The sequence below is a fragment of the Octodon degus genome, unplaced genomic scaffold (assembly GCF_000260255.1).
Source record: "Octodon degus isolate 3935 unplaced genomic scaffold, OctDeg1.0 scaffold00079, whole genome shotgun sequence".
NCBI classification, from domain to species: Eukaryota; Metazoa; Chordata; class Mammalia; order Rodentia; family Octodontidae; genus Octodon; species Octodon degus.
Genome location: NW_004524655.1, coordinates 8,116,676 through 8,140,131, shown reverse-complemented (window position 1 = coordinate 8,140,131; position 23,456 = coordinate 8,116,676). Strand labels below are relative to the sequence as shown.

The 23,456-nt window shown below is 52.3% G+C and overlaps 1 protein-coding gene across 1 annotated transcript in view; it reads right to left on the bottom strand.

Annotated features, from left to right (window-relative positions):
• Positions 1-13,071, bottom strand: part of Cmklr1 (chemerin chemokine-like receptor 1) — a 52,162-nt gene extending 39,091 nt beyond the window's left edge. Inside the window, exon 1 of the mRNA XM_004636285.2 lies at positions 13,034-13,071. The gene's annotated coding sequence lies outside the window, so the exon portion shown is untranslated. The remainder of the gene's footprint in view (positions 1-13,033) is intronic.
• Positions 13,072-23,456: the final 10,385 nt, after the last annotated feature.

Below are 23,456 nucleotides of genomic sequence, written 5' to 3'. Positions count from 1 at the left end.
GGAAGGAAGGAGGGAGGGAAGGAAGGAAGGAAGGAAGGAAGGAAGGAAGGAAGGAAGGAAGTGGGGGAGGGAAGGAAAAGGGGAGGGAAAGGAAGAGGAGACGGAGGAATCGGGAGGACAGGAGGTGCACTGAAAAGACCAGACCAGGCACCAGGCAGCTGGCCTAAGACCCAGCATCACACAGCACGCTGTACCCCAAGTCTGGGAGACAGCCAGGAGACCCAAGCTCTGAACTCTGCTAACTAAACTGAAGATCTAAAGATGTCTGCATCATTTCCAAGTGATATCCGAGGGGAGAAACAAGCTGAGTACCCCACTCCTAGAGGCCCCGGGAAAGAACCAGACAGGTCCTTTGGGTGATTCCAAAACTCTGTCCACGGCCAGCCTGGGGCCAGCATCTGGCTGTAGCACTGACACCCCCAGCCCTCAGAGCCCCAGGCAGCACCCCCAGTTTCTAGGAATTCACCTCCCAAAGAGGAGGCATCTTGTCCCAGGGTATGAGCCACCAGAGGAGCTCTTACCAAGTCTCACCAAGGCCAAGGGCAGCTAGGGACCAAGTAGCTGTGACTACGTCTCTGTGTCCAGAGCACTCCTGGGGGCTCATGGCAAGCAGCCTGCATCCCTTCCCAAGTCCCACTTGCCTGGCTTCTTTGTGCTCTCACCCCCAGGACTGGGCTTTGGAGCCAGAGCTGTCTGTCTTACAGGGATGAACTACATCCCTGGACCTTTCTGAACTTTTCATTTTGAGGCACAGTCTTGCTACGTTACTCTAGCTGGGCTTGAACTTGCAATCCTCCCGCCTCAGCCTCCCAGAGTGCCGAGTTCACAGGCATGTGCCACTGTGCCACTGTGCCTCGCTGCCAATTTCTTTGCTTTAAACAACTCATGATGGCAAATATCAAAGCCATTAAGAAATAAAAGAAAATTTTCCCACAAGCAGTCCCCACCTCGTGGCCCTGAGAAGAAGTACTGTTTTCACCTCCATTTTACAGATGAGGACAACAGGGCCACCTTGCAAAAAGCTCAAGGAATTAGAAACCAAACCATCCTGCCTTTGCAAACACACCTGATGACACTCACTTCCCGCACACCAAGGCTGGCGCCCCATCCTCCCCTCTATCCACTTCCAACGCCTGTGTGTGGAAGGCAGGGATGCCCAGCATTGAAAGGCAGTATTAACCATCCAACCAAGAGTGACAGGGACCCCACGGTCCTCATTCAGAACACAGATGCAGCTGGAGTAAGCACTTCTGTGCCCTGGCTCTGTGAGAAAGGCTGCCAGGCATGATGTCCAGTTTTGTTACATTAAAAAACAAAACAAAACCAAAAACTATCCTTATTCTAACCACTCGGTCTACAGTAAAAGGAAGGAACAGAGAGGAGCTGGCATAGGCCTGAGGAAGTTGGAACTGAGACTTCTCCTGGGGAATTCACTCAGGAACTTCCTGCCCTGGAAACCTCAAAGCAGAGGAGGCTGATCTCCGTGGCCTCCAGGAAGAACCTGCGCCCTAAAGTCTCCCTTCACCTATGTCGTCAGGGCCCGGATGTCCGCCATCTTTAACACTCTGCTGTCACTGGCTGCGGACACCTCAGCATGAGGGAGCTGACTGCTTAGCTCTCCACTGGATATGTGGAGACCCATGGAAGAGGAGGCGATTACCATGAAGGCCGTAAATGGTGTTGGTGCAGGGAGGGCCAGAGGCAGAGGGTTAGGGAAAGGGCTGCAAGTTGCACAGCGGAAGAGCTGGTGCCCCCTGGAGAAGAAGACTGACTGGGAGACTAAGAATATCGAAGCTGTGTGTTCTCAGGGAGTCAGCCAACCTCTCTGAGCTTCATCTCTACAGAATGTGACTGCTAAGGGAAAGGAGGTTGCAGGACAGGAGGAGGCTATAGATTCCATCTCATTTCAGAAAGCATTTCCCAAGGATCTCGTCAATGTGCACCCACGTTGATTTTAACAAAGTGCCTACTATGTGCTAGCCCACTGTCATTTTTTTCTCATGGTTTATTTCATTTAGTTCTCAACACACAGCTCAAGGAAACAGGTTCTGTCATCACCTCTGATTTACAAGTGGGGCAACAGGGCAGGAGGGAGAGAGGGGGCGAGAGAAATCCAAGATCACCTAGGTGGAAATAAAGAGGCCCAGGATTCGAACATGAGGCAGAGCTGCGTGCCCCCTCTCACACAACCCACGAGTGTATGGACGCCAGAGGGTGTCCAGCATTTGATAAGCAGCCTGTAGGAACTGCGCCGCTCTGTGACTGGCAGGAAGTGGGATTGGACAAGGGCCCAGCCTGGACACCACCAGTGAACTCAACCTGTCCCTGCCAGTAGCAGAAATGACACAAAAGGCTCTTGGACGGGGGCTGTACATAAGGTACTGCTGGCTTCCCAGCCCCCTGGAAAATCTGAAATGCCACAGCGAGGACAGGGCTGAGAGTGCGGTGTGAACAGAGAGTGGCCATCCCTCTGGGACAGGAGGAGGCCCAGGCCCAACCTGACAACCACCTTTAGCCCAAGGTCACAGGGAGTCAGGAACCGCCCAGCCAGCCCTTCCTACCACCTCTTCCTGTCCCCTGAGTCCCATTTCTGATTTCCTTTACACTGAAGGTTCTCATGGGAGCAGAGAGGGGAAAAAAAAAAAGTGAAGGGAAGGCCCATTCTGCCAGACAGGCCCAGCTTCCCCCAGAGCAGCAAGGTCAAGGAGTTGAGGTCCCCACCCAGGCCCTGCCACAGATTTTGGCCAAAGCAGGAAACTAAGAGGAAGTGCTTGGGGCCAAACTAGGCCACTGGCATTGTCCACAAAAACTTTCTTGGCCTTTCATGGCTCAGGATTTCTGGTTCCAAAACCTCTGTCAGGCCGGTCCCTCACACAGAGGACACTTCATTCCTGAACCCAACACTGAGCCGATGTTAAATGACTTTTTCAATGTCTCACAGCCAGCAAGTGGCAGAAATGAGCTTCAAAAAAGTCTATGAGGTGACCAGACCGCCTCTGCTGTCCAAAGAGTAGACGTCACCTTCTCAGGCAAAGGGAGCTCTTTTTCTTCATGACCTAAATCCCTGACAGCTGAAGAGGCCTCCTGTGAGTTGAGCCTGCTATAAAGGAGACTAAAAAAATTGCCCACAGTCCCCGAAGACCTGCTTCTGACGTCAGTTGTCCAACAACCCATGGCTGGGAGGCCGGGGCAGGGGAGAGGGGCCTTTAATGTCAGCCAGGTTGAGTATGGCTACAGAGAGTGCATGGAGTCTCCCTCTGACCAATAAAGACGTCATGGAAACAACACGCCGGGCGCATGGAAACACGCCGGGCGTGCCACCCTGCACCAGCTCCCCGACCCTAAAGGAAGCACCTGTTTCTGCAGCCTCTGCACCTCATCAGCCTGCAAGTCCTGGGAGTGCTGGGAGAAGGAACCCACCACTCAGTCAAGAACTGAGAAATAGCTCCTCCTCCACACTGGGTGAGGGGCCCGGCAACCCGGGACATGAAGTCACACACCAGCATACCTTCTGAAGACTTCACATTGCAAAGTCGATGAGCTTCGGCTGGCTCGGCTGGCTCGGCCCCTGTCTGAGCGCTCAAGCTGAAGCCCTGAGCTCGGACAGAGAGCGGATGCTGTTTCACTAACGTAGTCACACGCTGCTCTCCCTCCCTGAGGTCTCAAATCTCTGGCCAGCTCAACCCTTGAACCCAGCCAAGTCCATGCCTCCTCTTCAGAAGCAGCCTCCACCCTGAAAGCTACCTTCTCTGCTCTGGTACGAATCTGTTCCCTGACCACTCCAGGCCAGCAGCAGGGTGAGCGGCTTAAGAACCAGTGCTCAGTCACAGTGGCCCCAGGCGTGAGCCCTCCTGGCCCAGCAATGAATAGGAGAGTCCTGCATAGCTTGTCCCAGGCACCCTGACGCACCAGCCAACCTTCAGTCCAGGAGGGACCCCACGCGCCTCCGCATTGGATTAGAAGCTTTCTGAAGGCCAGGGTTCTTCCTCTCTGTATCCCATGCTCTTGACACATAGTAGGTGCTCCAATAAGGCCAGTCACGCTATTGTACTGCCGTCCTGAATAGTCCCTTTCCTTTTCTGAGCCTTGATTTTCCCATCCGAGAAATGGGAGTGACAGGCGGTTATTTCAGATGACCACTGTCACTCACTGGGTTTTCAGAACAAGCCTGATTGGTGAATTGTCTCTAAATATTGACTTCAACACCCCTTTCCCCAAAGCATACATCACTCCTCTCATCAAGAGGGAGACCCTGTTTCTCCTCTCCTTAAAACTAGGCTGGTCTGGTAACCTTCCACTGCTGACTGGAAGGAGCAGGAGTGACCCTGTACTAGTCCCAGCTCACCCTTGAACCCAGCCAAGTCCATGCCTCGAGATGTAGCTCTCGAGAGACCTGGCAGCTTCTCTATTTGCAGCGCCCCAAATCTCCAGGCAGTGAAGTCAAGAAGTTGCTTGGAGAGAGACAACACTCCTGGCAGGATGTCGGCCCATCTCTAATGGCCCGGTTCTGGGGGAGCCCCAGACGGATGCAGCCCACGGTGACATAAGAGCACTGCATGGGCCAGAGATGAGGGGTCCCTGCAGCTCTCTGCATGTGGCAGAATCATGAACAAATTAAGTCATTTCCAGCTGTGACATTCGGGGCTGCTTCAACGGCACAGCCATAAGTAGCTGCAATGTGGATGAAGCCTGTGGAACTGTGTCCCAGGACTAGGATGGACCGCTTGGTGGCAACTCACTTCCATGCCAACTCAAGACTCTTCTGGGACCTGCTGGAAACAAAGGCTCCAGATGGACAGGGGGTTGATCAGAGTCAGAGAGAAGTCAGTACTCGTCAGGGTCCACAGAGACCTTGATGGGGCAAAGTGAATCGATGATGGGGTCCCTCTTGGGGTATTTAAATAGGGCATGTCCAGTGGGAGTGGGCCAGTCAGTAGTAGGGTCAGAGCAGAAGAGGACTCATAGGCAGAAGTGAAAGGACGGAGGCTATCGATATCAGAACAGGGACCCGCAGGCTCTGGCAGTGAGGGGACAGCAGCGATCCATCCTGAGCTACCTCATATCCCAAGAAGCTGCCAGGGATAGCTCTGTGCTGGCTGAACAGCTATAACCACAAGCAGGCTGGCACATGCCTCCTCGACCATGAGCACCAGGGAGTTCAGCTGCTGGCAGCCCCGGAGCCACACCAGCCTTGTTCCCAGCCTGGGACCGAAACCAGAGGGTCCCCTGTCTGGAAGTTATGCATGCCGGGGACAGAAGGGTCCAGGCTGGAAACTAAACTGCTTGGGAATTCATGTGTCCTGCTGAGCCAGGCACTAGCTGCTGGCTGTCCCTTCCATCCTCATGGCATCCCTGGGAGGATTTGCTCATCCATTTCACAGCCCAGGGACCTGCATGCTTGGTTAGCTGCTCCTGCGCAGAGAAGTAGGGCTCTGAACACAGGCAGGTGATGCCAAAGTCTGGGGCTGAGGTCAAGCCTGGTAGCCACTCAGTCTGCCCTGGACAGCCTCTGGTTGTTCACCTTGCGTCCCTTCTGACTGTCCAGAGCATTGCTGAACCGATGATAAGTGGAAGAACAGCCACCTGAACTCTCAAATCAAAATCCAGGAGAGAAACAGGTGCCCTGCCATGTTGGAGATGCCCTGCCTTATTGGGGGCGGAGGAGTTGACCCAGGAAGATGCCCACATCCTAAGCTCTGGAATCTATGGCTATGTGACTCTTATGGCTTAGATCTCGAATGTCTCCCTAAAACCTCATGCATTCAGACATGAAGCTCTGGAAGGCGACTGAATGTCAGGGTCCGATAGCTGGCTTGCTGTCAGGAGGCAGGCCCCATTGGCCATGGGTCCCTGGGGTGTGGATCTCATTCCCTGGCCCTTCCCTTGATTGCTGCTCCCTACCGTCCATGACATGGACAGTCTCCCTCCACCAGACCAGTCCACTATGAACCAAACCATCTAAAAACCATGAGCCAGCAGAAAGCTCCCCTCCTTTAAATTGTGGTTGTTGTGCGTGTGGGTGTATTTGGTCCCAGTGACAAGAAATTGACCAATACAGTGACCTTATACCACAAAAAGACATTTTGCTGATGTGATTAAGTCCGGCATCTTGAGATGAGGAAATTACATGGATTAGCCAAGTGGCCCTGCGTAATCACACAGGTCCTTATCAGCGACACAGGGGGAAGGAGGGCCAGAGGGTTGCCTCGTGCGAAGAGCTCTGTCCTGGAGCTGGCTTTGGAGCGGGGAAGGGGCCACAAGCCAAGGAATGCAAACAGCTCACAGAAGCTGGAAGAGGCAGAAACTGATTCGCTCACAGAGCTTCCAAAAAGGAACGCATTCCTAGCTACCTAGCTATGGGTTAATTTTAGCCCAGTGAAATATGTCTGGGACTTCTGGTATCTTTTTAAAAACAAATAGGAGAACGTGTCATTTTCACTTAATTTGTGATAATTGTCGGTGTAGCAGCAACCAGAAACCAATACACTTACTACCTACACTTTTTCTTCATCTAACGTGCGGGAGTTCATGCACTCTGCAGACTGGCCAAACATTTACCTAACAAAGGATGAGTGTGTCACGAATGTCCCTGCCCTTAACCAATCCCCTAGGTCACTGATTGAGCACACAGGACAGGCCAAAGGACACAGTAGATGCTATTAACAACCCCAAGGCAAGGGAACTGGGGCTCAGACAGGCCACACAGAGACGTAATTGGTCCAAGTTCAGGAGGGTGGTCAGTGCCCAGCGCAGGGCCGGCACCTAGCTCTGCCTGGCTGAAGGGCCTACAGTCACCCTGCTACTCCACACCCTGCCCCTTTTGGCTGTCCTGTCCCTCATCACTGATTCCTAGGGGGCAAAACCAAGTGCACCAGCTGTCTCTCGGGGACATCTCCCCCCTCCATCTCCTTGCCCAAGAGTGACCCCAGGGCCGGGATCATGGAGCCCAAGTCCTGGCCCCAAGAAAGCAGAACTGATTCTTACTCCAGCCTGAGTGGCACCTGACTCCCTGATGACTCAGCTATGGCCTTCATGAGCGGCCAGAGCTCATATGGGGGAGGCATCGGACCAGGAAGCCCAGCCGCTGCAGCCCGCCTTCGGGGCCCAACACCCAGCCAAGAATTGATCCAAAGCACCTTCTCCAGCCCAGAATACAGATGCCCACATCAACCCAGACATGCAGAGGTGAATTCCAAGGCCTGCTTTCCTGAGAATAACATTGAAATGGCTTCACTAAGTTGTGCATGTGCCAAACTCACATATTTGTTCATGTGTAGTTCTTTACCCCAACCTGAAACTCAAATGAAGCCAGAGAAAAGCTAGGGGTGGAATTCTGCAGAAGCCCTCTCAGAAGTCTGTGAGCAATGTGTGTTACGCTGTCAACCAGTGCCATTTAATCATTAATGCTTCTTTCTTTGATAATATAGTATAAAATTTTTGCTTTAGTCCTATCCAGCTACACAAGAAATTCTACTCTCCCTCAGTCATGCTTATGACCATTGCTGCCAAAAATTTTGGAGATTGCAATGAGATGTTGACTGGCTTCCTCACATTGTCTGAGACCAAGATGCTCCGAGACTAAGATTAAAAATGGCTGCCAAGGCCAAACTCTTTCGGTGTCCCAGGCTGGCCTGGCAGTGGGGGTAGAAAGAAACTTGAATTGAGAAATAATAATCCAAATCCTAATCCAGACCTGGTCATTCAGCCAATAATCAGGGGCTTGCTTGTTTCATGTCTAAAATGGGATCAAATGTTAACTATCCCCATGTCCTGCTTTTCCCTACTATTTTTGCCCTGCAGGTGCCTGGCACATAGTAGGTGCTAGTAAGTTAAGTGTTTGTTGAGTGAATGACCAAAAGCATAGGTTATAGGTTTTTCTACCCCTCCCTCCTATGAAAGCTCCAAAGATGGGAAGTGGGTCCTGACTCAACTGGGGTTTCCATGTGGCTGCCACATTCACTGTGCTGTGGTTCGTCCACATGGGAAATTTTACCCAAGTGCCCACTGCGTGCCCAGCCCAGCCACCACCCCAGGCTGTCCTGGAACCCAAGACCCACACAACATCCCTTCTCTTTTCCATGGCCAGTGACTGTGGCACTTGGTCACACCAGGCTTTCCCAAGCCAGGGCAACCACTGAGCTCCCTTATAATGGGGAACTTCGGCACACGATGGGCACTCAGACATGGCCTGGGACTTGCACTTCCCTAATTGTGCCCAGCTCTGGGGAAGTCCAGCCTGAAGAAAATTTCTGTCCTCATCACACTTATGCCCTCCCCACAGACACACACACACACACACACACACACACACACACACACTACAACAGGCACTGAGATCTGAGGGCAGGGATAGGATTTTCTGAGCTCCCATTCCAGTTCTTTTGCTTATAAACCATGTGGGCTTGAGCAAGTCCTTTTCCTTCTATGACCCTTGCTTTGTTTTCTTCTCCCCTTTCCCCCCCCCCAGCTCAGCCCACCCTGGGGGCGGGACTTGTATGGCATGTGGTACAGGGGATCTAACCCATGGTCCCTAAGAGCTTGCCTAAGCAGGCTCTTTAGACCGCTGAGCAATCTTGCCGGCCCCTCTCACCCTTGTTTTGCTCGTCCTCAGAGTGCTGGTGAGTCTTGAAAACTTCCCACACAGCCATAGGAGCAAACCATGAGATGATGGAGAAGAAAGCCTTCCACCCCACCAATGTCGTGCATTCAGTGAAACTGTTATTCTTATTTCCTTTTTCCAGAAAGGAAGGAGAATGGTTGTTGTCCACGTTCCAGGAAGACCTGTGTTCAGGCCTCTGAGTAGGGGTTTTACTCCACATTGTGAAACGGAGTTACCTCCAGAACCTCTGCAAGGTCCAGCCTCACCCTACTGCCATTAAGACTCGCTATAAACATTTTGGGATAAAGAATAAAAAAGAGCCACATGGTCACCACATCTGTGGTGGAGACAGCTCGATGACCACAGAGAGCCACTTCCCAGGGATACGGACGCAGCCATCCTCACCATGAGCCCATGTCCCGAGCTCCTCCCTGGTCGACTGGTCTGGGCCAGGAGCGGCTCTCATCAGAGCAGAAGGGATGCCTGCCACTTCTCGGCCAGGGCAGTTACAGTACAAACATGGCATCACTTCTTTCGCCTGCTGGTTGGCTTTTGATAAAAATGATATCCAAGGAGACGATGGGACCACGGGCTGAGTCACAGAATTAGTGTGAGGAAGAGATCTTCCCTCCACCCAGAAATACCTGCCTCAAGCTGGGTGAGGTGTTGCATACCCGCTTGCTGAGGCAGGGTGGTCATCTGAATTGGAGACAAAGATCAGCCTGGGCAACATAACAAAACTCTATCTCAAAAAAAGAGAGACAGGGAAAACAGCATACCTGCCACATTATAAACATCTGTTGTCTTTGGCCCGTTACACATACAAGGGCTTATTTGTCTGGCACCTCACCCTAACTAAAACAGCATACAACCTCCTTGTTTGCAGGTGCTGTAACTATGGCCAGATCATCCAAGCCCAACAAAGGTCTAGAAACCTGACCTCCACTCCTTGGAGTAGATCTGCCTTTTCCAGCCCACACCATAGAACTCTAACAATTCCTAGAGGCCACTGAGCAGTCATAAGAAGGCATAGGGAGCTGCAGCCCAGGGCTCCTGCTTCTGTCCCACTGAGCTTAACTAAACCATTTTTATCCATTTCAAATTACACTTCACTGTGCATTTTATTTAACAAGAGCATTGTGTGGCTCACAATAGCTTCTAAGCCCCCACTGTGGGGCAACAGCTACGATGGCCTGACTTTCCACAATAAAAGTACAAATAAGACAAATTTCACTTCTTCTCTGCCCAGCTTCCTGGCCTCGATTGCTGATGCAGAACTTGTGGCTCCACAGAAGCTCCTGGATGTTTGCTTAGAAAGGGAATATAAGCCTCGGTGCAGAGCAAAGGACCCAGAAACCCAAACAAAGAACAAACCTTCGAATTGGTGGTTCTCAAGTCCTGGGGTATCAACTTTCCTAGGGAGCTGGCTCAATAGGCAGGTAGCAAGCTTCACCCTAAGAGATTCTGATTCCAAAAGCTAAAGCTTTGAAAGCAACACCCATGATCATTCCCATCCAGGTGGGCTGCAGTTGCACTTTGAGAAGCTGAGTCTACTTCGTAGCCTACAGCAGGCAGCACTGGCCGCACCCCTGTGGTGTGAAATCAGAGAGTGAAGGAGGACCTTTGGTTTTCTCCCACACTGGTGGGAATCTGAGCATTAAACATCAATAGTAAAGAAGTTCATATTAATTTATGCATGATTCAAATGGATGTGACAGGTATAGACAACAGAGAATATGACCATGTGTAGCCCGGCTTAAATGTCACATGCCTGTAATCCCAGCACTCTGGGAAGCTGAGGCAGGAGGATCACAAGTTCAATCCCAGATTGGACAACTTAGCAACTTAGCAAGACTCTGTCTCAAAATAAAGTATTTTTTAAAATTGAAAAGGGACAGGAATGTAGCTAAAGGGACACACACACGCACACATACACACACACACACACACAATAATAATAATAACAATAGAGAAGAAGGAGAAGAAAAAGGAGGAAGAGGAGGAGGAGGAAGAGAAGAACATCATGAGAATAATATTACTACACAACAAGCCCTTGCTACATGACAAACCTCTGTTACTTGTTCTGTATCATACAATCTTTATGATAATTTTGCAAGGCAGTCAGTATTCACGGTTCCATGTCATTGATGAAGAAACTGAGGTACAATGATTAGGGAGAACTTGTCCCAAGTCACTCTGTTCTCAGGTGCCACGTGGGTTCAACCTGACCCCTGTGGTCACAGTGCCCTGTGGCACTTTCGGGAGGTCTGAGCTCAGAACCTCTCCAGGCCTTGGTTTTCTCATCTGTAAATCAGGTGCATTACTAGGCCCTTTACCGCGTAACAAGGTGAGGAACCACAAAAGCATCTCAACAAAGTGCTTTGCAAACTGAGAGATGGAAGTAAGCAAGCATCTAAGAAACGGGACTTTAGTCTGACCCACTCACCCCATTTCACAGAGGGCGAAACCAAAGCCTTGTTCTTCTACTTACTCTACTCTAGCTGGTGCGTGCCCCTGATCTATGCTAGCTCTCATGTAAGGGCCTGACATGCAGAGAATCCTCTTCCAGGCCTGGCCTCGCAGGAGAAGCCAACATATGACAAACCATACAAGAGAGCAACGAGGGAAGAGGGCCAGGCCCTGGAGGAGCCTGTGGGGCAGGCAGGCTCTGACCTGAGGGAGGGAGTACTTCTCAGAAGGGGTCAAGCCAGATAGGGGCCCACTGTCAAGGTTACTCATTCCTTAAGGTTTCGGGAGACTCACTTATAATCCCAGCCAGCACTCTTGGAAGCTGAGGCAGCAGGATCACAAATTCGAGCCCAGCCTAGGCAAGTTAATGACTTAGAGAGAAGAAAGTAAATAAATAAAAGGGGCTGGGGATGCAGGTTGGTGCAAAGGCCCTGGCTTCAATCCCCAGTACTTCAGTTATGTAAGTGACACTCTTGGGAGAGCCCAGAGCAGGCCCTACGCCTCCAGAGGTAACTCTTCGAGGACTTCTCAAACACCTGATTCCTTATGGCTGGAGTGTAGCCAGGGTACGTGAAACCTTGTTACAGAAGTTCTGGGCCACCCCTGCCTGCCCTGGAAGCCTGCATAAGCCAGGGACAGCACCGCCGCCGCAGGGACATCTCGAGGAGACGGTCCCTGGGGGCCAGCCAGAGAAGCAAGCGATACAACAGGAACCACAGAAGAGAAGACAGGTTTGGGGAACAAAGCAGAGACTAGGAAAAGGGATGTGGCGCTTCTCGGGACACACAGAGCTAGCTACTCGCTCATGATGTGACCTCAGACATGAGATCTGGATTGAGGGCAGTAGCCACTCGATCACGGTGACATGTTATTTATTTGGAATTTGGCTAAAAGCTTGTTTAAAATACACCAGCCCCAGAGCAGAGGGGTGCGAGCGGAATATTTTCAATAGAGAGTACCAGCCACGGGCTCCTATCCATCATAAGCAAGGGACACTTCAACCTCAATAAGAAAAAGAAAAGATAAACACGGGGGTGAGGGGGGCGTGTGGGAACAGACTTTAATAGGATCATCACAGGAGAAAAGCGAACGATTAACTGATTACCGATGATGAACACTAATAAAGAAACGCAAACTGAAGCATCCTGACACTCAGCACAGCTCCCCGGGAAGGTGTAAGGAGCAGATTCCAGGCAAGACGGTGGATGAGTCTGTGAGAACATCGCACCCCGATGTAGCGGCCCAGAGAGTGTGGGCTGCCACCACCTGCAGGTGCCAGATGTCTTACAAACGGGCAACTATTTTACCTCTAGAAAAGGACCCCCAGGACCCCCACACAAAGATGACGTGCATGATAGAGCATTCGCTGTGGTCCGATTTATAACAACAGGAAAGAAAATGGGAGCAAACGCAAGAGCAAAAGGACTCCATCCATTCCAGGGCATCGTTTCTACGTGGTTATTAAAATGCACGTTGGAAGGGCACAGGTGACAAGGAAGCCCACGGTCTGCGGCCAAGGAGGAGGTGGATTTGCAAGGAAAACGGTGAGTGTGTGTACTCAGACACTTAGAGATGTTGCTGGTTTTGTTGGGGTTTTTTGTTTGTTTTGTTTTTTAACAAGGAGCATACATACATAACTTCTGAAATCTGAACCTAGCAAAAACTTTCCTTTTGGCAAATACTGTTATAAGAGCGGAACTTCACTCTCTGCTAGCACTCCCCAGCCCGGCCCTGTGGAAGCTGTCAAAGCCAAATGCGATACCTGCTCCTCCTCCTCCTCTGTCTGCAGTCTGGTCTTCCCGAGGGCTCTTGTGGCTTGGGGCCACTGTGAGCTGTGCGGGAGACTCCGCGCCACACCACACACTTCCTCTGGCGATGGCTTTTGCCCAGAAGCCGTCCTCTGAGTTCATGGAAGAGGCTCTGGGATCCCCCGAGCTCAGGGCCCTGCAGGGCTGTCCTCCTTACCGCAGGAAGGTGCTCTGTCCAGTCCCGGGCAGCTCCTGGTCAGGACTGAATGGGACAGGGGAAGAACTCAGCCAGAGAAACAGCTGGAGGGAGGCGAGAGGGAGGAGCAGGAAACGGGCTCCTGCGGAGGGCGGGGGGAGCCAGCTGCAGGAGGGGGGCCTCCCACCAGCGCCCCCGCGGGCCTGGGCCGGCTGGGTTGTGGGTGGCAGCGGCCCGCTGAGGACAACCCGGGAGCTGTGCCCACTGTCTGGGCGCAAACCAGGAACATATGTAGCCCGGGGCAGCTTGAGAGGGGCGTAGGGTCCCTAAGGGGTGGGAGCCTGGACTCAGACAGGGAAGCTGGGCCTTCTGTCCCAACCCCCACCGCACTGGGCTCTGTGTGTCATCCCTGTACCTGGGTGCTGCCTGTGGCCAGTGGTCTACAGCTCCTTCTTCCCTCTTGAAGTCCACATCCTCTCCCAGGAAGCCTTTGCTGACCCACAGAAGCTGCGCTGGGCATGCTGGGCCGGGGGGGTGGGGAGGATGGGGGGCAATGCGGGCACCCCTAGGTCCAGCCCATCGCCCCCAACTACATCCTTTGGTCCTGACCAGGGAGCACTCTCCTTGGGGAGTGCTCTGTCCTCCGTCCACTCCACCTCTGGTACCTGATTCCTCTGTCCCCACTCCAGGCCACGGGGTAACCAAAGCAGCTAAGCTCCCTAAGGTCCTGGGCACTGGGTATCTAATCCTCGTGGCAATCCTGAGAAGGAGGTGACATTGTTACCCACCTTTTCCCAATAAGGAAATGGAGGTAAAGAAAGGTTAAGTCTTTCTTCTGAATCACATAGATATTCGATGGCAGAGCTGGGATTCCAACCAGGCTGGCTGGGCCCAGGGCCTGGGCCTTATCCTCCCAGACCAAAGAAATGACAGCAGTGACCTCGGGTGCATGACCTGAGCCAAGTGCATCTGTGGTGAAAGCCCACCCAGGAGTCACCACCAACTCTGGAGGCATCATGGCCCATTTTACAGATGAGCACACTGAGGCCACAGACAGACTGCTGTGGCCAGGGCACTCAGCTCAGACTCACAGTCAGGCCTGGACAGAGGTCTGTCTGATTCCAAAGCCTAGAATAACATTCCAGAAAGACAGGATTGCCTGGAATAACATTTACAGAGGAGAAAAGAGGCGGGGAAGGAGGGGGCAGAGGAGGAGAAAGAAAGGAGCAGAAGTGAAGCAGGTAGCCAGGAGGGGAGCAGAGAAGGGTAGGGAGGAGGGGTCAAAAGGGGCGCAGGGAGAAGGGGGAGCAGCTGGGTGCTGCTTATTCTGGGATTCGGAGTGGTAGGCAGGTGGATGGGGGGCATGACCGCCATCATCCATTGTCGTCTGTTTGCTGTTGCTGTAACGGAATCCCAGAGGCTGGGAAGCTTATACACAAGAGAAGTGTTTTGGGCTCACTGTTTAGAGGCTGGGAAGTTCAAGCTCAAGGTGCTAGCGCCCAGTGAGGGGCTCCAGGGTATTTGGCCCCACTTGGAAAGCAGCAGGTGAAAGAGCAGAGAGGGGCAGCCATCCGTGCAGTGACTCGCTCACTGGTGACCTAGTCACCTCTTAGACACTGGGGCACTGGGGACTGTCTTAAGGCTTGGGGGTGTCTGCCAACCATAACCCCCAAGCCGACTCAGAATCTCACCTTGCTCCCCTGCCATCCCCAACCCTTAATTCAGGAGGTTTAACACTTAGAGACCATCCACTGCAACTCTTCCATTTCCCAGTAAATGATGTGAGGCACAGAGAGGTTAAGGCATTTGTCCAACGTCACACAGCTCCCTCGAGTTAGAAATCAGACACAGCCTAACTGACTCCCAATCTTTCAACTCTCCTGGGTTTGTCAGTGCAGATGGGAACAGAGAAGGCAGGGACTCACCCTAGGTTGCCCAGCAGCTAGTAATAGAGCAGAAACAGACTATATCTCCTGGCCCAGGGCAGCGGACCCTGCAGGGCGGTGATGAAGGAGCCCTCAGAAGCTTGCGGGAACTCTCAGTTCTGTGTAACCACTGCGCTACGGCCACACAGAAACACTCTGCAACGGTGACCATGGCACTGCCAGACAGTAGGGAGGAGCGGAGGCATTGCTACCAGACCTGGCCCCAGTCCATTCCGCCTCTGCCCACTGTGTGGCCTGGGCCAGCCCTTCAGCCTTCTGAGCCACAGATAGGAGGGCTGGGCTAGGGATAGGAGGGAAAGAGGGAAGAAGGGGACAGAGCTGGGCACACATGGGAGCCTGGAAGGGCGCTGGGAGAAGCCAGCTTCCAGTGGATTAGGAATACCACCACTCCACCTCCTCCTTCCCCCCTACCACCCCCCACCCCGCCCCAGAGCGGGGTGCAGCTACCTCGGGTCTCCCTGGGCCTCCTGAGGCTGCACCAGACTTGGGTTTCGTCAACTGCTGGAGCTACATCTGCCAGATGCCTAGGGGATGAGAACTTACAGCCTGAGACAGGGTCTACAACCCTGAGCCCACACTGCCAGCCAGTGGAAAGCCACCATCCTTTGGCTCCTGTGGTTAAGGCCTGAGGCTTGGGTTTCTCATCCTTGGAGTGAAAAGTGTGCTTCTTTTTCTTTTGTTTTCTCTCCCTCAACCCCCCCCCCCACACACACACCCCGCTCGCACCCCTGCCCCCCCACCCATGGTACTGGAGACTGAGTCCAGGTCCTTCACCCTGACCTAATTCCCGCCCCCTTTTCAAGGTCTCACCAAGTTGCCAAGGTGAGGCAACTCTGAGGCATCTTCCTGCCTCAGCCTCCCTAATACTGGCATAATAGGCATGGGCCACCATGCCCAGGTCTGCTTTTGTTTTATTTTTTTTATTTTTATTTTTATTTTCTGCTTTTGTTTTAAATAAGATTTTCAAACCTAAGGCCTGACAGAGATGTGGGCACCTGAGAGCAGTGGGCCTCCTCAGAGCGGGAAAGGAAACCTGTCCATGCCTTGGAACCTCCGCAGGGCCCAAGGGGAGGACCTAGCTTGCTTTCTCCTTGGTGCCCAGTTCTGCTTAGCTACTTCTAGATTCCTGGAGCTCTGTGCTAGGGGGAATCTGAGGCCGCTTTCTGGCCTGGCTGGAAGGAGCACAGCAATTGATTAGCAATGCCTGTCCTGGTGTGTGTATGGGGGGCTTTGCTTTCCCCAGCCTGGTTGCTCCTTCTGCAAAAGGGGAAACGTTGGCCCTGGAGATCCCAGCTGCTTCTGGCTCGCAGCTGCCCTGGCTCCACAGCGGCTGCTTCGAGCATAGATAAAGCTTATATCATAACTCCTGAGCTCTTTGGGATCCATTTAGGATTGATCCTTAATAGGAAGCCCTGAAATTCCAGTTAAAGCTGAATGGTACCCTGGCCCTCCCTGGTTCTGCCTGGTCATCGGATGGTCAGAGTAGGTTCACAGAGGCACCCGCACCAAGGAAGCCCGAATGCTCTCTCCGATGTGCAGGGTGCCCTGCATGCCCAGGCGGGGCCTCTGTTGGACTTCCTCTGAGGTGTACACAGGCCACATGGGAATGAGAGTGACTTCGTGGCCTAGGGCAAGCCACGACTGTGTCTGGGACTCACAGGGACTGTCTAAGGGAGCCCCCTCTCTGGGCAAGAGACAGCTCTCCTGAGGACACTGTGGTCACCAGGTAAGGGCCTTAGGGAGCACGCCATCTGAAGAGAACCAGCTAGACAGCTGTGGCTGGCAGAACGCAGGCCCTCTAGAAGTCCCCATCCTAAACCCTAGTCCCTGTCCCCTTCCATGGTGAGAGCAGGGCCTATGCACAGGGGATTGGATCACAGATCTGGAGACTGAGAGGTACCACCGGCTGATGTCATCTTGGGTCAGAGCAGGGAGCAGGTGGTGCGGTGGTGCTAGGGGCCAGATTTGAAATGTCCCCCAAGACTCCTGTGCTGGAGGCTTGGCTTGCCAGTGGACAGGCCTTGGGGGAAGTGACCGGATCACAGGGATCTGACTTCATCGAGTGGATTTATCTGTTCATGAGATCATAATTTGATGACATTAATTGGAGGTGACAGAAAGAGGAGGCAGAGCCTAGAGGAGAGCAGATGGGGGTGTGACCTTCAGGACCACAGGTGGCCTCCTGCCCCTTCCTCTCTGGTTCTCTCTCTCTCTCTCTCTCTCTCTCTCTCTCTCTCTCTCTCTCTCTCTCTCTGCCCTTCCACCAGATCTCTGCCTCACCACAGGGCTAAAGCAATGGAGCCGGCTGATCTTGGTCAGGGTCCTGGAGTGGCTTCCAATTCCTACCCGGTGGAATGGAGGCCCAGAGAAGGTTAACAACAGCCCCAAGCCTTGTAGACACACAGACACATGTACACACACGCACTTGTTTCTCACTCCTCTGTCCCCGCCCATCCCCCCAGCGGCAGGCATAGCCCACCACCCTACCTCCTGTTCAGAGCCATTGCATGGTCTCAACCCTGGCCACCCTTGTCCTGGCTACCTCTTCTACCACATGTGCCCTCTTGGGCCCCCTGCCCCACCACTTCGTCACCTGGTCAGTCTGGGAAGCTGGCCCAGATGTCCCTTCCCAGCCAGTCTCCCAGGGCTGTCCCTCCCTCCACCAAATGGGGTGGCCCCTCCCACCGGGCCAGTCTGTGCCTGCCCCGCATCCACCCTTTCCCAGTCACACTACCCTCTCAGTTTTCCTGGTGGTGTCTGCCTCTGCCCCTGAGCTGCCATCACCCTGTAGACCCGACCCCACACCCACTGCCCTCCCCAGGGCCAGCTCTTAGCATGAGCTACTACCAGTGGATGAGAAGCACCAGCGCTGTTGTGTGTCAGAGCAGTCATCCTAGAGGTCAAGAACACAACACACACGTACACATACATGCACGACGTTTTGTTGCATGTCTGAATGAGCTGGGTCCAAATCCAAGCCACATCCTTGCTGTGTGATCTTGAGCAAGTTACCCCTCCTCTCTGGGCCTCAAATGCCCCCACTATAGAATAGAAATGGTAATTCCGACCTCACAGGACCCGCTGGAAGGACACTCTGGTCGGTGTGGGCACTGTGCATGGCGCAGGGGTGTTGCAGTACCTGTGGGTTGTTTCCGGAAGCTCAGCTTCCTCATAGCAGAGCCCTACTCTCCCTCTTGGTGCTGGCCTTGTTTCTGCCATGGTTCGCATGAGGAAGTAGAGCCTCACTCTGGAGCCGGGAGCCAGGGTTTGCATGTCAGCTGTGTCATTCATAGGCTGTGAGCCCTCAGGAAAGTGACTTCACCTCTCTGAGCCTCTGCTCCAATCTCTGTAACAGGATAATAATAGCACCCACTGGGTGGGGCCCTATGGGAAGGAGAGAAAGTCATCCTTGTAAAGTCCCAAGAACCTGGCGCACCCCGAGGCCTAGGTGGCCAGGGACGTCATCTCCTCCACTGGCTCCCTCCTCCGACCTGTCCCTTTTCCCATCCCGCTGCCTTAGCCTCCCACCCATCTCTGATTGGTAGCTCAGCCTCCTTTCTCTCCTTAGTCAGGAAAACCCGAGCCATCCCAGGCTCCGAAGAACAGGGCTCTTGAACCCTAGGCCCGCCCAAGTCCTTGAGGGAGCATCTCACCCTCCCACCCCGCATCCTACCCCCTTCCCCTTCCCCCTCCCTTGGGCCTGTGGCCAGGAGGAAGCCTTTGCAGGGGCTTCAGTCACCAAAGTCCTGCTTAACCTTCCCACCTGGTGGCTCTCCCTCCCCCTTCCCCTCCTGGTCCCTCTCCAGCTCAGGTTCTGTGCATACTTTTCTCCTGTACTCATCCATTCTGCATTTGGGAAAAGTGAGGCTCCAGGAGCCGCCCAGTGTCCTTGGCTCGGCTTGGCTTCCAGGGTCCCTCATTAGAAACCCAGACCTGGAGTCCAGGAACCTGTAGGGATCTGCAGAGGTACCTGAACCCTAAAGCCCTAGGGGAATGGGCCCTCGGACACCAAGAGAAAAAGGCAAAACGAGGTGGATCTGGATCTGATTCCGGGCCTGGAGACGCGAGTGAGTCAGCTTGCAGCGTCAGAAACAGAAAAGTGCAAACCGCAAGAACACGATGAATAATTTATTCTTCATAAAAACCCACAATGGTATGAATTATTTGAAAGCAAGCTTTTCAGATATTTTGGTAAGAAAGGCTCGTGTACATGGGCCCGCAAGGACATTTCAGGCTCTGCTGGTGGGGTGCGTGGGGTTCTGCCGGGCAGAGCTGGCTGAGCTGGCCAAGGCCTTAAAACAAGCTGCCCAGGCCTGTGGCCTCAGTCCTCCTTCAGGCTGGGCATGCAAGGGAGATTTTTCCATGCGTTTTACCAGGGAAACTGTATGTACCTTTTTATGTGGGCCATGAAAAAAACTTAGAACTTTAGAAAACAGAAGAATTCGTCATAGCAACGGGGCTGACTTTCTTATTTTTGAAAAGTGCACTTACCCTGCTCTCCTAGGTAGAAAAAGTTTATAACTGGTGTAGAGGCGGACGCCGAGCCCAAGGCAGACAGGAGGTGTGGGGTTCCTGGCTCAGAGCACTGTGGGTGAAACACAAGGACTAAATTTGTTTGCTCAGGGACCCTGGGCCTTGGATTCTCTTGGGCAGACAAGGCCTTGACCTCCAGAGACTCAGAGCCCCTGGCATTTCTAGGCCTCCAGGGCCTCTCATTTGGCTCCTCCCCACACCGGCAGGTCTCTGCAGAACAGCTCTGTCTTGCGAGACCCACAAAATCCCAGAGAAGTCTGCTCCAAGCACTGTCTCTGGGACCATCCCTGGCCCAGGATCCTATCCCCAGGCTACGTCCTGATTGGCCAGGGCCCAAGGCCTCTGGGATGAAAAATGAAACAATACCTCAACCTGTAAACTTGGAGTCATGGCCCAAGAAGCTGGAGCCTGCAGTAGTGGTTTCAGGGCTGCCCCTCTGCTAACCTAGCTGTGTGGGTCCACCATGTGATGTAGCTTAGTAGGTCCTATGGCCCCATGTGCCCCAAAGCAAGTGGCTTATCCTATCTGTGGCTCCATGTCCTCATAATACTAGTGAGTGAGTTGTGGCGCCCTATGTGGCCCTTAATCCATTGAGGCTGCTAAAAAAGAACACCCAGGGCCAGCCAAATAACTCAGCAGATTAAAGCACATGCAAGCAGGTGCAGGGGCCCAGGGTTCGATCCCCCGGCCTGCCATGCCAGCCCTGCTCCAAGGGCATGCTAAGACAGGGATTGAGACTGGACATGGTGGCATGTGCCTGTAATCCCAGATCTTGGGAGGCTTTAAACAGGCAGATCACTACGAGTCTAATCTAGTAGTGAGGCCCTAAAATTAAAAACAAAAAAATTTGAAAGAAGAATACCAAGTCAGGCATCATGGTCCACACCTGTAGTCTCAGCACGTGAGAGGTAGAGGCAGAAGTATTGCTGTGAGTTCAAGCCAGCCTAAGAGGGGGAAGAAGGGAGGAGAGAGAGAGGGACCGAGAGAAATGTCATAAATGGAGATAAAATGAGTGGATTATAAACAAGAGATGCTGATTTGTAATAGTTTGGGGGGCTGGGAAGCCCAAGGTCAAGGCACTGGCAGATCTAGTGTCCATGAGAGTGAGAGCGGACATCTCATAGATGACCTCCTTTTCACTGTACCCTGTCACAGCAAAAGGGGCGAGGGACCTGTCTAGGGCCCATTTGTAGGACCAGTAACTTTCTCTGAGGACTCCACTCTCGAGGCTTATTCACCGCCAAAGCCCCCACCTCCCACACCACTGCATGGACAGTGAGGGCTTCAACATCCTGGGTTTTTCAGGGGGCACACCATATTCAGAATAAGGGACTTAGCCTCATGTCCAGCCCATAGTAGACTTCCGATTAAGGCTTTCATTATTATTTATTGTTAGTGATAACGTGCTTGTGACCCATCCTTAGGAATAAAACAATGAAGCCAAAATCTACGCTCCATCAGTCACCAGCTGAGTCATCAACACGAGCACCCACAGAAACCTCTCTGAAATTGACTCCTCGCTTGTCGAATAGGTACAGTGACTTTAGTGAACAGCTCAGCCCCTGGCTGGTACTAGGTGACCCCTGCAATCTGACTAGGACTATTATCAGGAATCAGAAAACTACGGTCCATGAGCCAAGCGAGGCCTGCTCTCTGGTTCTGTCAATGAAATTCTATCGGGGCACAAGTGTGTCCGTTCATGCATGCGTTGTCTATTATTGCTTTCACACTCCGACAGCAACCTGGGAAGTTGCAGCAAGAGGTAGCGGAACAGGAAGTGCCCCCAGCCCCTGCCAGCGTGCTTCTGCTTCTCAGCTGCCCAGGTAATAGTTCTAGTTGCAGTTCCGGTTGTTTCTGTCTCCTAGAAATAGCTGGTCACTGTGATGCACGTTGTAAGAACCCATCAAAGATGGCCAAGCACTCTACCTCCATGCCCCCTCCTCTGCAACCCCATAAAAACCTCCTTCCATCCCTCCCTGAGCCTTTGAAGCCTGATATTTTGGGATTGAGTCCTAGTCAGTGCCTACCTGATGTTAAATAAATCTTCCTGCAATCCGGGGGGTTGTTTTGATGTTTCTGTTTGCTGTTGCATTAGTACTGTATGACTGGGCCAGAGATGTAGGCTTAACATATTTGACCCTTTAAGAAAAACTGTGCCAGCCCCTGATTTGCATCATCACGACCCTCTCTAACAAGGCTGATTGCAGTACACACTGCATTTTTTTTCCCTCAGTGGATTGGACAGCTTCAGCCTTGCTTTCCAGAACCACCTAACAACCTATGATTGGGTTGCAATGGTCCAAAGCCTTCTTCAAAGTGTTTGTGGTAGTGAGTGTGTGGGGAGCTGCCTTTGGCTTCCCAAAGGAGTCAGAGACCAAAAAGGGCTCCATAATCCCAGGACCAGAAGCACAGGAGGAGCCAGCCCGTGCCTAAACCAACACTCCACTCCATTTCCCGGGCTCAGCTGTCTACAGTCAGTCCCACCGCGAGGCATCCTGGGCTTGTAAACCTGATTGCTCTCTGAGGCTTTGAGTTCGTTGGTTGCCTCCTGGTTCACAGGTTTTCACATTCTTTTCATGTGATGTTGGGGAGCAGGAAAGAAAATGGGGTGTCCCAAGAGGTCTTTGAAAATTCAGCAAAGAAAATCCATGAATCATTCACCTCTGAAAGAAGTTCTCCTGTCCCTGGTGGAATTCCCTCCTTTAAGAGGCGCCGGAGAGATCTGTCCCACCCCCACCCCCACTCCCCACCCCACCCCCACCCAGTTGGACTGAGTTGTGGTTGTGCCTTAGGAAAAAACTCACCTCAGATCTTGAGGTTCTTAGTGGCCAACTTCCTTGGTTGTGTTTCCTGCCCACACACACCCACCTTGGCTTCCAGTATGAATCCAAGAGTATTGGTCTCTAAAGCTTTTGTGGTCAATGAGGTCATCAAAAACACCAGAATGAGCTGGGCATGGAGATACATCCTGTAATCTCAGCACTCTGGGAGGCTGAAGAAGGAGGACCAAAAGTCACAGTTCAGCCTAGGTATCTTAGCAACTAGAACGAGCTGTGCTCACTTTCACCAGCTAAGTACTTGCAGAGTTGACATTGAGTCCCCTGATCATTAGTTGACAATATTTCTCATTCCGGAGGATTTTTGTTTGTGCAGAAAAGCGCTAAAACTGGATTTTTCCAAAGGACCTGTAGGACTTAACCCAGTGGTGTCTCTCTCATCGACCTCAAGATTCTTTCCTCAGATGAAGTTGTAGAAAAGTTCATTCCGGACCAGCCAGGAAGAACACATTTTAAAGTGAGGACGTTGTCTTTTGTAGATGATGGAAGTGGTGACCACAGGCACACTTATCATTAAAGGGCTGAAGAGCAAAGGAGGGGAGGCGGCAGGGATCCTGTGAGTGGGAAAACACTCATGCCCACAGTATTTGCACTTCTGGGGCCATCAGATCTGTGCATAAAGATTTATTCCCAGAGACACATTAATAACAGAGTGTGTTATCCCATTAGATAACGGTAACCTATTATCTAATAGATTAACATACGGAAGAAACTAGAAACAACACAATGTTAGACAACAGGCATTGATAAAACAGCGAGTTGCTCATGGTGGTATTCATGCTCCTGTGGCATCCTTACATGAAACTCGAAGTCATCCTAAAAATCATCTCCTGAAAATACTCTGGAGACTTCCTAAAAATTAAAAAGAACTTCTGCACTTCAAAAGATAACATCAAAGGAGTGGAAGCAACCCACAGACTTGGAAGAAAAATTTGCAATTCATATAGCTTCTAAGGGACTCATATCTAGAATATATAAAGAACTTTCACAACTCAACAATAAAACATCAAATAACCCAGTTTGAAAATGGGCCAAGGATCTGAGTTGTCTCTTCTGCAAAGATAACAAGAGGCTCGTGGCTCGTAAGCTGAGAAAAGATGCCCCGCATCCTTAGTCATTCCGGAAACA